An 18,236-nucleotide genomic window follows, 5' to 3' on the forward strand; every position below is an offset into this window, starting at 1 on the left:
GGAACTGGGGTAAAAATCTGTCTGGGAGTTGGTCCTGCTTTGAGCAGGGGGTTGGACTAGATGACCTCCTAAGGTCCCTTCCAACCCTGATATTCTATGATAGTCCTTGGATTGTTTTATCTATTTGATGACATGTCTGTCAAAAGTACTCATATACATAATGTAAAATGATTATTTTTAGGGCCATGGTAGACAGAAGGGAAAGTATACGATAAGAATATTTAACACAGGACATAAAAATCAAACAGTCCCTGATTTATACACACTCATCCACCTGTTTTGCTTGAAAAGTGATTAACTGCCCTAGGTCAAAGTATTTTTCTCTTCACTAAACTCTATCATCATTTCCTCCCTAACCCCTCCACCCCCCAAAAGGTGACTTGCACTCAAGGAGCACAAGTTCTCTACAGGGCTAGCTCTAGTATCTGCACTAATCTCTGCAAAGGGAGCAGGAGCAGCTGGAACCATGGCCCCTGTCCCTGCTGGGCTGGCTGCAGAAATGAGCACATACTGCACCCTCTTTAAGATGCTTGCTGGAGCTCTGGGAGATATAGGCAGGGTCTCTTTCATCTCCTGATGGGCTATGGTTGTATGACAGAATTAAATCCTAAAAATCTAAAGTTTAGTACGGAGACTAAGTTTTGAGTTTGATTATGAACAAATGGGGTATTGTGGTCCCTATTTTTAACTTCTGCCATCATCATAAGCACAAGTTAGCTCAGATGGCAATCTGTATCTAGGAGAGACCTGGGACTGAAATAACAAGGTTATTACAGGTCACGATTCAGGTACATTGATAGAACTATGGGAGGAACAAAACTAGAATGCTTGTAGTGCTGCAAGTCAATACTAAGATTCTTGGGCAGAGCTGTCTCTGAAATCTAACAATGGAAGAGTAGGGGTGCTCCAGGTTAGAACCGAGGTGACAATGTAGGACAATGTATGCATAAGAAAGGATATCACATTCCCACACAAAGCTCAGGACTAAACAATAATACTATGTATCTACCTAAGCAGTGTGATGCAATATTTATTCCAAAGAGTCATAAGAAGTAAGTATTCTTTAAATAGTTTCTGTACAGTAGCAGAATATCAACAAATTTCAACTATTTAGGATTAGCTAATCCTAGAGAAAATTAGTACCATATTTAATACTTGCTATTTTATCAATCTGTAAATTAAAATAAAGTTTTAAAGCCTTGTTGTTAATGGATTTAAAGCACCATCACTCTTTTTTAAGTGTCTGTAGCGTGTAGTCACAGTCCATTAGGAGAACATGTTAGCATTGTTCATAACAGGATGTGAATGAAATAATCATGTAATCAGGACTATTTCAACATCAATAAAGCTTTAGAGTGATTATTCTGTATAGCCGTAACACAATACCTTTTTGCACAGTTTCCCTGATCAGATTAAAATGATGATGAATTCCTCGATGGCCCAAGTGTGCTCCAAGGAAAGCTAGAAGGTTGTACAGTTAACTCCCAGGGTGTAACTCTAAACCATACAACCTACTACCTCAACCCGGATGCACACAGCTTCCAACGATGACCATAAAGTCTTCTTCACATCTTCAGCATCTCTTTCAAATATGGCAGCCACATATCTATGTGCTCCCTACTGGGTGGATTTTGAAAATGTTAAATATAGTTAACTCTATTTTCAGTCATGTTCCATTTTTAACATTATAATGAAAATACATATTTGTCTATTTTGAGGGCACTGCTAGCAATCTGTTTCATCCAGTTCTTTTCTTTTTAAGAAAAACTTGTAAAGGGATGATGTGAATCCAACTATATTTCTAAAAGAACTCACTGTGGTCACTTAATGTCTTGTAAAATAAAAGTCAAGTAGACATCCAAATTTAGTTATTTCCTTTGACCACATGCTATTTGAATTTAACATTGTGTAATGTTATGTATTTATTTAAAACTAGTCTACCCTTGCTCTGTGAAAAAAATATTTAAGTTCCTTAAATATGAGTATAAATTTTTAATCTGATTTTAAGACAAGTGTGCTTTAAAAAATCAAATGGAACAAAATGATTTAACACACCAATAGGGCACATGAGAACAGAAGCACAACAGAAATAAAAGTTTAACAAAAAAGTCCAAAATCCACTTTTACGTGAGGCAATCACTTAGACATCAGATTTTCAAATATCACCAAGTAGCTTGTCATGTAATCTTTTGCCAGATCACCAGAGTGACACAGACCCATAGAAGCGAGCTTGTGCAGTATACTTTACCACAAGATCGGATCTACGGGTTTATGCCAATTGGCACCATCAGCTAGCATCTCCCATTTTAAATGAAATGTGGAATACTTAGGACAGAATAACTTGTGAAGCATTTATAATTAAACCAACTGTAAAAAAATATCATCCAACGATTGGCCTTCAGAAAATAACTTTGCTACTTTTTAAAAAAAAGAGAAAAATACAAAAAACCTACAATATTAGACAGGTTTACTATCTAATCTTTTTATCCGTAATCAGAATAAACACCATTTTGCATAAACTTTGTAACACTGGTGCATCCAAAATTCGCAGTGACTTCCATAGGAGTTTTGCATACCCAAAGAATGCAGGATTGGGTCCCATAATTAGATATGAAATAATATGAACAATATACGTTTGGCTTCTATGCTTGAATATGAAACGTACTACAAACCAACAATGAAAATCAACCCACTGTATCTGAAAATCCATCATGTATGAGAGCTGGGCTCCAACATATAACACTGCCAAGACTGGTTGGAGATTTCATCATATTACAATGCTTACAGGTACTTCTTACTAAGAACTTGATTATTAAGCAAAGCATATAAAAATAACCCCCCAGAAATTAGTTTATATATTTTGTTCACTAAAATTCCAAACAATATTGCTTCCTGGTAAAACTTCAGGATTAACTCATAAACCAAATTCACCCTTATTTTCTCTGACCCAAAGTATGGTGCCTCATCCAAATAGGCCCTTTGTAGAAATATTCAGTAACTCAACAGGTAAGACAGACAGACATGTTTTTATAATCTAAATATTTTACATGAATGCAAATTCATCTCAATATTTTAAAGATCAATATATGATAAATGAATGTAATTCTAAAACAGCATAACTACAAATGTATTTTTAAAATATTGGCAGCAGAGGTGCACCTGTTAAAATAACTGCTGTAGAGATGATTTAGTTTTAGTAGGTTGTTGAAAATCTGCAGCTGAAAATCTGTATCTGAACTAGATTTCAGTATCCACCTTAAATTGTTTCCCATTAAAGGCCTAACTCTGTAGTCCTTAATCTCGCAAAATTTTCATTTAAGAGAGTGAGAGTACTGCTAGCAATGGGATACTGGATCAGGCCCATACTCTGTTCAGTATCTGGAAAATTGCAGCAAATACTTCTAGTTTGATGACAACAATGATCTAATGCCTGTGAATGACCATTGTGTTTTTGAATAATTTAGTGGATTAAATCTTAGAACATCTACAATATGTTACTTGGGTTTTTTTGTAATCGTTTAAACAAATTATTTTCTAGAAATGTGTGTTTTAAACTTGCTATGATTTTATGTACAACGTGTGCATTCAAGAGCAATAAAACTTTATACATGATTTCTGCTGAAGCAAAAGGGTTAACATATCTTGTCATAAAAGCCAATCCCTATGCCTAGAATACTTATACTATCAAATGCATGGATACTGACTTACATCTCTTACTGATTGATTCTAATGGATGCTATAGGAGAGTACTTCTCAGATATTTCCATTTCTAGGAATGACGGAGAGGTATTTAACATTTCATAAAAAAACCCCACATTGGTCACTGCATTTCATATATATTGTAAAAGATCTAAATTATATATTGATTTTTCAGTTTAGTCTAAAGCTGCATAGAAAAAAAGTATAAACACAACCAGTAGTGCACTATTCCCAACAGAAAACAATCAAAGAAAAAAGTTTAATAGATATCTGTAGGATTATTTTTGTCACGTTCCCTTTTAACAAAAAGACAATGCTTTTACATTAGAATTTTCAGTGTTCTTGCCCGCAGCTTTGTTTATTTTTAAAAAAAAATATATATATATATATAATATTTGTTTATTTTATATATGTAAAAATGTTTAAGAAGATCACTTTATTACCTTCACTGATTTCTGGTATAACCAACTTCTTCATTTTTCATTTCCGTTTTAATTTTTCCTGGCACTAAAACAAGAAAACGATTAAGAGAGAAATAATGAGAAGGTCTATTCTGTGAAAGTATTTTTAGAACATGAAATATGTAAAAGGATAGCAACCATAATTTTAAAGATCTAAAACCAACGCCCCTCTGAAGGCCACTGGCAAAACATGCAGTGAGCCACACAAACTTAGGCAAAGTGACTATGTTATTTATATTTCTTTCTTTTTTTTTTCTAATTTTTAAAATTGTATTAACAATTCCAAAAACAGAAGCGCATACCTGGAAGAAAATAAAAAAAGGTTTGCCTAAAGATGCTTATCTGATTTTAATTTAGCATGGAACTTAATATAAAAATATTGGAGACAGTTAAGTTCAATTACACTTACAATAATTTTTAAAAAGATACTTTTGTAAAAACTCAGAAAAATATATAATTTGATTGCTATGCTTAAATTTACAAAAAGAATTATGTTCTTTAGAATGCAAGAATAGGTTTTCCATTATATGAATAAACATTATTGACATATGTAGTTATTTTTATGCAAGTATTGGAGGGAAATCACAATAAATTTGTTCTTTTTAATATAGGTGACTAGAGCTATATCTTTCCTATACATATATGATCTCCATTTAGTAATTTCCCACAATTCACTGCAAAGCAACAAAAATATAAAGTAGCACAATTCAGCAGGTAGTCTTAGATCAGCTATCCAACTGGCAATCTATAAATTGTGAAATACATGTTTAAACTTCATTAAATATATTTCGTAAAGCCATAAGATGGTTATAAAGTTTGTATAAGAAAAGAAACAAAAAATTACAGTTTTTTTAAAATAAGAAAATCAAAGTTTTCAATGAACACACATTTTATGTCTCAAAGTATTTTCTGTCCAGGGACTTTTTAATAAAAGATTCAGAAGAATAGATGAAGACTGAAGAAAGTCATACTGAAAATATATAAAAAATATTGATTTGGACAACACTTTCATTGTTTGCCAGGTAAAATGAATTTTATTACAAATTGTTCCAATTGCCTAGTAATTTATTTCCAAAGACAGGCAAAATGATTAAGAAACAATTGATCTGCTGACACAGCACTGTGCTTTAAACTTACAGTAACTTTGTATGCACTTCTCACAAAAATATTGAATGGGTATCTTAAGCACTGTTTCAACTATTCACGGACAAGTGCTGATTTACCAAACATCCTAAAATAGGCACTGTTACTAGCAGCAAACCAGGCTTGCTGCATGAAACTTTAAATAATGTGCCTTTTTTCCCTGTGCTTATTACACTGAACTCTTTGTAATGGATTTAAACACAAATTGTAAGATTGTATGTGAGCCAACTCAATAATAACTTTGCTCTGATATACTGCTTACAAGAGTGATCTTCTCCTACAGCTTTAACTTTTTGCACCTCCCCCCCCCCCCACTCCTCTCTTTAGGAATTGAAAGCATGAGTCACACTATATAAAAAAAGAATGGACTTTCCGTAACAACCAGTTCCAAATACCCATTTTCTTACAGATAACCAAAGCTTATACTGAATACATATAAACCATTAAAATCTTTGAGTAACTTTCAGTGCTTAGCTAAGATAAAATGTGCCAACTACTTATTTATATAGTTTCTGTTTTTTCCTGTTTGTTTACTTTTCTATTTTTAGCAGTATAAGATCAAACACAGTGAAACAAAAAGTTAGTTTAAAAAAAAAAAGAGGTGTGATTGGTTGACTACGGTAAATTTGATACACAAGGACTCAGTTTCAAAATAACATGTTTAAAATGGAAAAAAAGAAAATAAAAGAAAAATAAGATATACCTGTTATGAAAGGTACGTTTTCACCCACTGCCAAATATTGCTATTTAAGCAATAATAAAATAAAATACAGATTTTTTTGGTAAGTAAAATAAACAATCACTTAGGCTCATTTAGTTATATTGTTTTAAGAAGCTTTAACACATCCTGATGTCTCTGTAGTTAAACATGCCAGATTTTTTTTTTTTTGAAGCAGGAGATTCACATTTTTTCCATCACACTTGTATCTAGGACAAACTCAGATTTGTTTCTTCTTAGGCTCCTGTTATTTCTCGGAATAGGACCAGGATGCCTGTCTTCTTTTTCGTTCTTCTCGGAATTCCAAGCACAAAGCACTGCGCAAAAGCTGCACCAATCCTTGTTGCAAGTGCCTGCACAGTGATAGAGGTGGAAGAGACCAGAGAATTCATCTAGCCCCTGTGCTGATTTTATAAATGGGGATTGCACAAATCTGCCGAAGCAAAGGGGTGAAAAGGCAGGGTGCCAGTTTGCTACACTATGCTGCAATGATCTCATGTTCAGTGCTGTCGCCCCGTTTGCCCAGTTCAAACGCCTGTTCATTAAACAGTAAGAACTTTTATTCTTCAGACAGTGAAAAAGATTGTTATAAACCACAGTTCAGCAATAAAAAAAAATTAGAACATGTAGTTTTAAAATTCTATTAAGTTTAAATATTCTGTATATACATCTATCTATCTATCTATCTATCTATTTTCCTAGTTAGAGATAAGCAGCAGAGTTTATCAGGCGTGAAAGGGACAGCCTCCTGGTGGTGTGCCAAAAAAGCCAGAATAAAGGCAAAGTTGTGCTTCAAAGCTCAATCGCTTGCTGAGTCTGGCTAAAGTCAAGTATTAAGATCCACCATTTTCTGAGCCATGTAAGAAAAGAGGAAAAAAGTCAGAACGGGTGCTGCTTTCCAAGTCTCCGTTGGCACCATCACAAAATCTCAGCCGTAGGGTCACATGATTCTCTGCCAAATGTGGAGTGCATTCCCATAAACCATTCTGCTGATACTGCGAAGGCAGCTATTGTCTAGTTTATACCCAAAGTTCAGCCCACTCTTCATTGAATTAGCTGAAAAACGCATCACCTTTGGGGGTTGGGAGCCATGGAAACGTATACCTGGCAGGCTGCCCACTTTTTCTGCCCATCAACCAGAGATGGAATTGTGCTGCCTAATGTAATGATGACTAGGAATGTGAAGAGTCGTCCAAAGTGAATCTGATTCTTGCGAAGCCTGCTTCATTTGCACAGCAAACTCTGGCTTCTTGTCGTTTAAAAAAAAAAAAGCCTTTCTACTAAATGTAGCAATTAAAGGTCTAGTAAACATGCCTACTCTGCAACTTTACTTTATAACACACCCAAATGGTTACCAAACTAAAAGAGTTACTATAATGCAAGTATATAGTACAGATAATGCAAGTTTTCTGATTTAAAGCAGCACACACCCCCCCCCAACAAATTAAAGCAACATTCCCTGGATATTTTTTCTCCTTAAGATATAAAACATAGTATATAGTAGATCTCACAGCTCTTCTTCCCCCCCCCCTTTATTACTTCCTGATTTTATCTAACAAAAATTATATATGTGCACAGCAATACCCACGAGTAACAGTGGGGATTCAATATTGCTGCAATCTTCCTCAAAGCAGTCTCCTGAGAAAGCTAGCTGTATTTCCAATAGCATGAATACCTTCATCTTAGCCCTGTTATCTTCACTACTGACTAGGACAGCTGGTGTGCAAGTTTGCAGACCAACACATTTGAGAACTGCACTGTCCCCTTTCCTAAATACAGATTGGATTTATAAAAAATACAAGTTATTAAATAGACAAGCATTTGATATAGTTCCCCAGCTTCAAATCTATATTTTCTATTCCGCCCATCTATTGTTCTAATGTAAGATGTCACAAGACTGCCAAATAAAAATGCCAACTATGATACACTTCTACAGGACATAAAATAGGCTAGTTAAGAGAATTTATCTGGAGTTCAATGGTGTGAACAAACAGAAATCAAATCAATTCTCCTACCTCAGTTTCAGGAATTGCTGCAATATAAATGTTAAAAAATAGTAATGTTCATAGTTTCTACATTAATGAAAAGGAGGTGGGGAGGAACCTCCAAACTTACTATTAATTAATATTTGTACATAGCACAATAGCTGTGCCTGGCACTTTACATAATAAGAAAAGGCAGGATCCCTGCCCCAAAGAGCTTATAATCTAAACTGATTAGGACATGGCAAGGCAATGGGGGAAGTAGCAGACAAGGAAGAGGGAGAGGGAAAACACAGTAAGGTAACAGGATTTAAAGGATGGTAGGGTATTATCATCTTAACATTCTTGTTTTCGTGGGTGCTGGAACTAGGGGGTTGGGCGGGGTGCTACCATGCTCCCTGACTTGAAGTGGTTCTATCATATACAGGGTTTACAGTTTGGTTCAATGGATCTCAGCACTCCCACTACACATATTGCTCCAGCACCCCTGGTTGTTTTTGTTTTATAATTACATTTTTAATTTCATTTTATTTACTTTAAGGATACCAGAGGTTCATTATATGAGGGAGTGTGGGAAGGGGGTTTGATGAGGGATTTGAAGGAGGACAGGGTGGTTATAATGTGGAGAAAAGGACCAGGAAGGACATTCCAGGCTCTGTGGGCAGCATGGGAGATGTCATGGAAGTCCTTGAAGGCAGAAGGAACAGTGAGGTAATAGAGGTGGAACTGGAGGAGAGAAGAGTCTGAACAGAAAAATGGTGGGCAGCCAGTGCTGAGAGGAAGCAGAACAGTACCAGCCAAGAACGTGAGGATGAGGGCTTTGAAACTGATGCTGAAAGGATATGGAAGGATTCATGAAAAGGGCTGATAGGTCTAGCTAGGGCAGTGAGAGAGGAAGAGGAGTTTAATGACAGAACAGAGTAGACTGAGGGGGTTGTCAGGAAGACCAGAAAGAAGGTGAGAGTAGTTCAAGCAGAAAATTATCAAGGCAGAGAGGATGATCGTCATAGTAGGATGAACAGGAAAAGATGGATTTTGGATATGTTACAAAGGAAGAAATGACTGAATGGAAGGGTCAAAGGAGAGAGATTCCACAAATCCCAACCATCTGACCTTAAGGAAGCAGGAATAAAGACCCCAATCAAAGGGTCTCTCTTTGCCACCCCTCCCCACTCCTGATCAGATCTGTCACATTGTGTAAAACACGTATTGAATGTACACATACACATGCATTCCCACCCACTGTACGCTTTCACTCACCGTATATAGGATTTGCAACAGTGAATGTTAGAATTAAAACTGAAACCTCAAGTTATTTCTTTGAATTTCTATAATAATAAAGGGACACCGATCCAAAGTGTTAAGGGCCTCCAACACAAACACAAATAACATTAAATAGCAGTTTACCCTGTGACCGTGTGCAGAACTCAACTCCTCATAAATCTCCCCCATTCCCCTAAACCGCCCCACCACCATACATCAACCACCTTCCCTCCACTGAAAATAAAGGCACCTTACAGTGTGCCCGGCTTAGTGAACAGATCAGGGCTATTTTAGTACGGAGAGATGAGTGGATCTTGTTCCAGAGCTAAGGGCCCCTGAAAAAGAACAGTTCCCTCTCTTTTCCACCCTGGCGTACTAGGATGGCATCTGGACCCTCCTGTGGTAGTGTAGTTATTCCTTCTAAGCTTTCACAAACAAATTCCACATTAGAATGAAATTTCACATGCATGGTCTCAGCCCAAAGATAACCTTTTTGAAAGGTTAAGGAAAAGCCTTACCCATGTCTAGTTATTAATAGGGAAAAATACCATTTATCCTTTTAAAAACTCTCCAGTCTTGGGCCTCTGAACTCACTGTAAAGAGACCCTACTTCACTGTGTGACCTTGGGCAAGTTATGTAGCTTCTTTGTGCCTCAATTGTTAAAATGGGCACAATAGTACCTTGTTTCATAAAATTCTTTGAGCTCTCCCAATGCAAACTAGTCTGTAAGCCTAAGTACTATTATTTCAGATTTTCAGACTCACCAACAACTCAAGAACAGTTGATCCAGTCAACTTAAAGTGTGACTGTAACCTAAGGAGTGATTCTGTGAAAAAGGCAGCTTGGGCTTCCATGTTTATTGTGTCAGTGACTTTCACATCTAATTTACTCTTGTGATAAATCAAAATATCTTTTTTCTTAACTGCCAGTGCTTCAAACTCAGCTAGGAATATGAAAGTGAAGCTGGGGTCTTACACATCATCATTAGCCCTAAAGATTCTGTTGGCCAAATTATATCCTCGGTAATAATGTCTTCAAATTAAGCCTTTTGTTACACCAGTGCCACCCCGCTGACCTGCAGTGCAGTTACACAGGTGTAACTAATAGTTTAATTTGAAGACAGATGCTGTTGCCCAGGTAAAACAGATAAAGGGCAAATTCTGGCATGCAAAATGGTGGTGATGTGCAAGAAAATAAAGGAAAAGAGCTTGACTTTCAGACCACAGTGGGAGTTTTGCAGTGTTTGAAAATAATACACAAAACAAAATATATTTTACTTATAAACGGAGCTAATTTGAGCTGGAGTCTTTGAGAGATAATCAACATATGAATCCACACAACCATTTTTAGAGTCACTTTTCTGGATAGAAGAGCACCTTCACATGTGGCTAGTCCTCAATGAGGACGCTTTTGTCCATGCATGCCAGACAACTGGTAAAGATCTAGATGAGTGCCCTACCCATTAAACAATGTGGTGATGTCACAAAGGGTGAAAAACAGTACGCACCAATGTGTGTGGTCCTGTCCATGCCTGAGCAGGCAGCTGTGGCATGGAGGCAGGGGGAAGGACCATGACTTCGAACAGGAGAACTTTATTCCTGCTACCCCAAACATAAGTAAGAAAATGGTGGTGATGGGGAAGCTTGATTGTGCTGGGGATTCCAGTCATAGTAAAGCTCTAAGTAGCTTTTCATCATCTTGGCACCTGCAGAGCTACTGGAGTCCCAACCAGGATTGTAGGAACCCATAGAGACTCCCCTCCTTATGAGAAGGAGAAAGATGGGAAGGGAACATCTCTCTGAATCATGACAACTTTTATATATGCCATCTTAGCAGAGCATGGTACTTTACGAAAGGAAGTTAAAAACCTTTGCTCTGCAGACCACAGCTTGCAAGGGACTGGTATACTGAGGAGACAGAGGTGACTGTAAAATGTATGCAACATATGAAAGAGTGACTTTGAAGGCTCTGAAATCAGCAAGGTAACCTTTTTTTAACTTCTTGCCTCCTCTATCGTCTCTTCAAATGGATGTATGCCTTCCCATCTTTCTATGTTTTTTAAGGTTAGTACCACATAATTAAATCCTCCAGCTACAGCTAAACAGGCAGGAGACTCCTTGTTAAGAGTCTGTATCATTGTTCATCATACATAATATTCACTGTGAATTAAAGCCTTTTCCTGATCTTGAAATATTCAAGAGCAGACAAGCTTTTAAACAAATTTGTCTTCCAAATTTCAGTCTATGGGCTACTTGCAAACCCTTGCAAGATTTGTTTTGACTATTCACAATTCAGGTGGGATCTGATTGGTCACCTGAGTCTCCTGATACTATGTCTATTTCCTTGTAGAAGGAATCAGACTGTTTAACAGAACAGCAGCAAATAATAATGTATAGAAAATACTTTTAGACACGCAAGAATAATCTTGTTCACAGACAAATATGGGCATTTGTCTGAAGAACTGCCATTCCCCTAAGGCACGTGAGAACAAAATACAGGTATTAATGAAGAAAAAGAGGCAAACATGGTCAGATCAGTCAACCACCTAAAATTGAAATGAACCTTCCCAAATGCCATTTTACTGTGTTTTAAAAGTTCTACTTTACAGCAAATAAAGGCGCCCTTTTTGTTCTTTGCAACGAGCTGCAATTGTTGCAGAGAAGCAGCTCTCCATTGAGTATGGCATAGCTGCAGTGCCATAACACCACCGAGGTGAAACAAATAGCAAGTTTTCCTCCACTTTGCTTCTCTCAAAAACCTGGGCTATTAGGAATAATCCTTTAGATACAAAAGAGTGATGTTATTTCAGCAGAAACAGGAGATCACATCAGAGGAGTGCTCTGAACAGAGGAGTGTTATGTTGTCATAAAATATTGAACCAAATGGATGATGAGAACATAAGAATGGACAAACTTGGTCAGACTAATGATCCATCCAGCCCAGTATCCTGTCTTCTGACAGTGGCTGGTGCCAGGTACTTCAGAAGGAATGAACAGAACAAGACAATTATTGAGTGATCCATCTCATGTCATCCAGTTCCAGCTTCTGGCAGTCAGAGGTTTAGGAACACCCAAAGCATGGGGTTACATCTCTGACCATCTTGGCTAATAGCCATTGATGGGCCTATCCTCCATGAACTTACCTAATTCTTTTCTGAACACAGTTATACTTTTGAATTTCACAGCAGCCCCCGGCAAAGAGTTCCACAGGTTGATTGCACTGTGTGAAGTACTTCCTTTTGTTTGTTTTAAACCTGCAGCCAGTTAATTTCACTGTTATGTGAAAGGATAAATAACACTTCCCTATTCACTTTCTCCACCCATTCATGATTCTACAGACTTCTATCATATCCCCCTTTAGTCATCTCTTTTCTAAACTGAACAATCCCAGTCTTTTTAATCTCTCCTCATATGGAAGCTGTTCCATACCCCTAATCATTTTGGTTGTCCTTCTCTGTACTTTTTCCAATTCTAATACATCTTTTCTCAGAAGAGGTGACCAGAACTGCACCCAGTATTCAAGTCTTGGGTGTACCATAGTGGCATTACTATATTTTCTGTCCTATTTTCTATCCCTTTCCTAATGGCTCTTAACATTGTGTTGGCAAAATGTTGACAGAATGGATAACAGGAAAAGCTTCACAACAGATTTTTTTTTCACCCTTTATTTCTACTTTCAGCATTTGAAACATTCATAAAATAAGTTTTGTCCATGAGATGCAGCATTCATTCCACTTGTATCAATGCACTGTATGACAACCTATTCACATTTGTGTATAAACTCTTGTTACATTTCTGTTAATCTCTCCCATTTCTTTTGGATCTATGTGCAGATTCATACCCTGGATTCCATTTATAACAAACACTTTGAGGCCTGACAATAACACTTGAGGTCTTCAGTTAGACCTACATACGTCATGCACCAATGGGGATAGTAGGTGCCTTTGAATTACCTGTCCAATTCTACCTTCAAATATGTACAAACATCATCCACTGAGTTAAATAGAAATTGCCCTTGGTAAGCTGTGGATCTACTGGGATTCTGCCATTTTTTCTCATGCTTGAGTATCTTCTGCTTTACTGGTAACAGCTGGTCTTACAAGTAATGTGGCTGAAGGCGGAGTGGGCAAGTTTAACTCATGGTTTATAATTATGCTATTGTTTGTAATCAGTCAAGCAGATCTAAATTACTACAGAGCCCTGCTGAACTATCACTCAAAATCATTCTCATCTGACTAAAACATTTAGGGATGTCTGATTTTATGAATTTCCTCCCACATCTCAGGTAAATCAGAAATCCAAATACCAACTCTAGGATTCAAGGATTTCATGTGCATTTCTCAGACTCCATAGAGGATTAGACACAAAATCAATGAGTGAATTTCACTATCTATACAGTGATATAGTGATTTTTTCCCCATTTTTTACAAGTACTATTTACTTCAATTTTATATTTACCAAATTTTTCATTTAATATATAGAACAAGGGTAATGTAATATTAATAACAAGTATTCTTCATTTAATGGAACTTTGTATAAATTGTATTGCTGGGCAATGGGCCTGTGTGATTGTAATCAGCAATAGGTTACAAGCAATAAGTTATATATAAATATATTTTTCAGTCTCATAAATAAAATGAATGATAAAATTTCTTAAATATTACTTTGCACCCATAGATCTCAAAGCACTTTACAAAAGTAAGCAGGTACTGAATCACTATAATTATTTCATAGAAGGGAAAACGAAGCATGAGGAGGTGAAATGACTCAATCAATATCATGCAACATGTCAGTAGCAGAGGCAAGAACTAGCTGTAAGTGCTATCTTCAAGATGAGATCTAAATGATGCTGAGCACTTGTGGACATCAAACACCTCAGAATACTTTTTTGAAAGATTAAAAGCATGAGCCCCAAAGTCCTAGCTAAAAATTTCAGCCCAGATAATTACATCTCACCTACTGAAGATTCATGTTGTGGTTGCAATCAGGCACAGTATTTTTTTCAGTTCTTGTCCTACACAATTTTATAGTATTGCAGTACACAGCTCGGCTGCCACATTTCGGTCCACAGATGGCTCATATTTCAGCAGTATGTGTGCCATAGTCAATATAATTATGAAATTTAAATACTATATGTAAACTGCGTTAAGATCCTCCAGGACAAGAACTGAAGAAAAATACCATAGTCAATGGCATCTCCACAATGAATATTTGCTTGTGCACATGTGCATAAAAAACACACCCTGGTTTAGTACAAAGTAGAAAAAAAAAACAGTATCCAACTGCAAATACAACACAAATTTGTGTAGCTAGTACAATATTTAATTACCTGAGCTGGAATACTGTCTGGCCAGGATATTGGGGTTAACAGCTCTCATCTTACAAAGTATCATGGGATCTCTAATGTCCACAAGTGGTTTGAAATACCGTGTATCTATTGAGATATATATTCCTATTGCTATATGCTGTGTATGCATGACTTGGGCTCCTAGATGCTATAGTCATAAAAATGAATAATAATGATATTAATAATACACATTATTTATATATAATAGGTTGAAAATAAAGATTAAATTTATTAAAACAAATAAATGAAGTCAGTAATCCCACTGATTTAATAAAATCAAAAGCCATGTCAATACAAGTATCCTTAACTAAATTTCAAGATATTACATACATGTGCTATTGGGAAAGAACATTGTGAGTTCGGCATTATCAAATTGTTTTCCTGATGGGATGATAGAACCTTATTATAGCTTACAATGTAGCTGAAAACATACTTGCGCTTAAGAGACAGTTTCATTTCACTCTTGACAACTAACACAAAGCCACAGATTCGGACAAAGTGAGACACGGATTATAAATAACCATATAATGATTAGTTGAAGATCTTGAAATATGTTGAACTGTGAAATGAATGCAGCTATCACAACTTGTTCAGTTATTAATTTAAAAATCTTTTTTGCACTCACTCAACACTTGAATTGAATAAGAGTGATTTCAGAAGACTGAGATGTGTCATATTTATGAGAGAGATTTTTCTCCTTTGTAGGAGTAATCTGCACACCTTTATTTCCCATTATAAGAGTACCTCAGCCCTTCAATGAGATCTCTTTTTCGTGATAGAGGACGAGTGTTGAGTTAGAGTGTTGAGTTTTGGGGCAGTGAACGTCTTTTTCACAGAATCATAGAAATGTAGGTCTGCAAAGGGTCTCGAGAGGCCATGTAGTCCAGCCCTCTGAGCTGAGGTAGGACCAAGTATAACTAGACCAGGGATCAGCAACCTTCGGCATGCAGCCCACCAGTGTAAGCCCTCTGGCGGGCCGGGCCGATTTGTTTACATGCTGCATCCACAGGTTCGGCCGATCGCGGCTCCCACTGGATGCGGTTCACCATTCCAGGCCAATGGGGGTGGCGGGAAGCAGCGTGGGCCAAGGGATGAACTAGACCACCCCTGACAGCTGTTTGTCTAACCTGTTCTTAAAAACCTCCAATGACAGGTATTCCACAACCTTCCTTGCTTTGTGTTTGTACAAGACCTAGCACAGTGAGGTCCTGTTCCATATGGCTGAGACAACTAAATATTACCACAATATAAATACAATTAATAATAAATAATAATAATGTTTAACATGGTCTTCGTTTTAACTAAGAATTGTCCAACGTGGTGGGCCTGAACAATGTGCGCTCTCACCATCACTAGAGAGATCTTGATCCCATGATTAGGTTGGGTCTCTTACTCCAGGGACTTAAGGGGTGGGAGCTCTACAGAAATGTGCATTCGATCAGGGTGAACTCTTTGGGTTTTACTGCACTAGAACTTGAATTAATGGGTGATGAATGGCATTTTATACTAATTTCTTTGGCAGAAGCAAGATCACCATGACATGGTGATTTCAAGGGGTTAGTAGTCTAGTCATAAGGAGTGGGATCTCCTGTAGAGTATACTCTCCCCTTCTCCTCTTCATAACCCTTCCAGTATGACAGGCAAATAAACAGCCTGAATTGTTTAATCAACAAACACATTCTTTTCCTTTTGTTAAGGGATGGAGTCATATTTGCTTAAATACCTGCCTCATGAAAAGTGTTTTCCTAAAACACTATGGTAAACACTACTTGTAGTCTAAGCACCAAATGACAACCAAAACACAGCAAGCAGATTTCTGGAATGCCAGTCTGGATACCTTTTATCATACAGGAGAGAAATAGAATGCAGCATTTAGAGAACAGTTCAGTTTGATGAAAAGTACAGAGATAGAATCTAGAAAACCTATTATCAAATGGCTTATGTCAACCATGTGATTGTGAATTAGAAGGAAACATTCATAAAAGTGTGAATCTTCTAGAAAAAGTACATCAGTACAATATATATAACTCATGGTGCTATGCACAAAGTATGCATAGAGCAGCAGAGCTGAGCAAGTCTAAAGAGGGTATCCTTTTTTGCTGAGTTCCACCCAGTCAAGTCACCTGTCCTTCTCTGCTGTCGAAGATGCTTGGATGTGAGGGATTGTCATGGGGTGCTGTCTTTCAGCATGCCCCTTTTGGCCTTGCACATGTGTTGCACTCAACCACCCCTCTGGTTCTTTCAGTCATTTACTACATCAAATTAATTCAAACATATACCTCCCTTGCAGGTTCTGGTTTATGCACATATTCTAAAGAGGGCAAATCACTTATTAATTGCTTAACTTCATGCCTACTCTGGGTCCATATAAGAATCCTGCATGGCTTCCTCCCCCTATTTAGGAGGCCCCATCCCTCCTCGTTGGCTAAGTGGGGACCCCTGCTACTTAAACCGTGACTGAAGCACTGACCTACCAAAACCAGAATCTGCTCTTGTTGTCACGTTGAAAGAATCACAATGAAAATGTAAATCAAATTCCACATAGCAGCCCCACAGATTTCAGAGAAGGTCATATTGTGGATACATGCCATTGAAACTGCTGTCTCCTTGTCTGAGTGAATTCTAAGAAAATCAGACACAGGTACACCAGTTGGTTGATAACCATGGGCACCAGATTTGTATAATTTTTGGTGGTGCCCAGAATGGGTCCAAGCAGAGATTATCTCTCTAACTATTTTGTGATGTACATTTTCTAATTGTCCTAAAGGTGTATGGCAACTTTCCTGGATTCAATGACAACACTTTATTATCCTTAATTTCCTGATGTCTTTGCAGTGTCAGACAAAATTTCTAGATCATATCTTTTGGCAGATTGAATATCATTTGCATCAATATTGTCCTTTTCTGTGATGTTATTTTGCATTTCCACAAGCACGCCCAGTTAATGTATGAAAGAATTAAAGAGCTCAACAACATTTCTAAAAGCGTCATATTGTAAAAGTAATGCATTAAGCAATATCTGTAAGTTATATTGCCTTCTAGCAGTGCATTAAGCACTCAGATCTTACAGTAATTAGGGAGGTATGAGAACCTATATAGTTTAGAATAGAATAAAAAACAATAGTTCCATTTTAGAGACTAACAAATGTATTTGGGCATAAGCTTTCATGGGCTAAAACCCACTAAAGCCCATGGAAGCTTATGCCCAAATAAATTTGTTAGTCTCTTAAGGTGCCACAAGGACTCCTCATTGTTTTTGCTGATACCGACTAACACAGCTACCACTCTGAAATATTTCCATTGTGCCTCTACAATTTTCCCCCTGTAAATGTAAATGAAAAGTCAGATTTGTGTGTGTCAGGACCACTTGCTTTCCCATGGCTACACCCATGATACACCAGCACACTTGAAAAAGTATTCTGATATCACACACTTTTAAAAAGTATTTAACTGTAATTCAGCAGCCTAATTACATGTATTTCTAGCATTTATTTTTAAATATTTTAGTTCTCTCGCATGGCATTTTTTTAAGTGTACTTCTTGGTATGTTCGAAAATGTTGACTGATGGGGATAATTACCCTGGGATCTATGTCAGCCATATTTTTTTTATTCCCTTATCATC

The 18,236-nt window shown here is 37.0% G+C and overlaps 2 long non-coding RNA genes across 3 annotated transcripts in view; one reads left to right on the forward strand and one right to left on the reverse strand.

The window, feature by feature from the left end:
• The window catches only part of LOC120381401, a 143,382-nt gene that overhangs the window by 50,794 nt on the left and 74,352 nt on the right, over positions 1 to 18,236 (reverse strand). For both annotated transcript variants that reach the window (XR_005588047.1, XR_005588048.1), the window contains exon 5: positions 4,143 to 4,206. This is a non-coding gene — a long non-coding RNA (uncharacterized LOC120381401). The remainder of the gene's footprint in view (positions 1 to 4,142; positions 4,207 to 18,236) is intronic.
• LOC120381411 overlaps positions 10,772 to 18,236 on the forward strand; it is a 47,305-nt gene continuing 39,840 nt past the window's right edge. Inside the window, exon 1 of the long non-coding RNA XR_005588049.1 lies at positions 10,772 to 10,883. This is a non-coding gene — a long non-coding RNA (uncharacterized LOC120381411). The remainder of the gene's footprint in view (positions 10,884 to 18,236) is intronic.

The sequence above is a fragment of the Mauremys reevesii genome, linkage group 1, assembly GCF_016161935.1.
Source record: "Mauremys reevesii isolate NIE-2019 linkage group 1, ASM1616193v1, whole genome shotgun sequence".
NCBI classification, from domain to species: domain Eukaryota; kingdom Metazoa; phylum Chordata; order Testudines; family Geoemydidae; genus Mauremys; species Mauremys reevesii.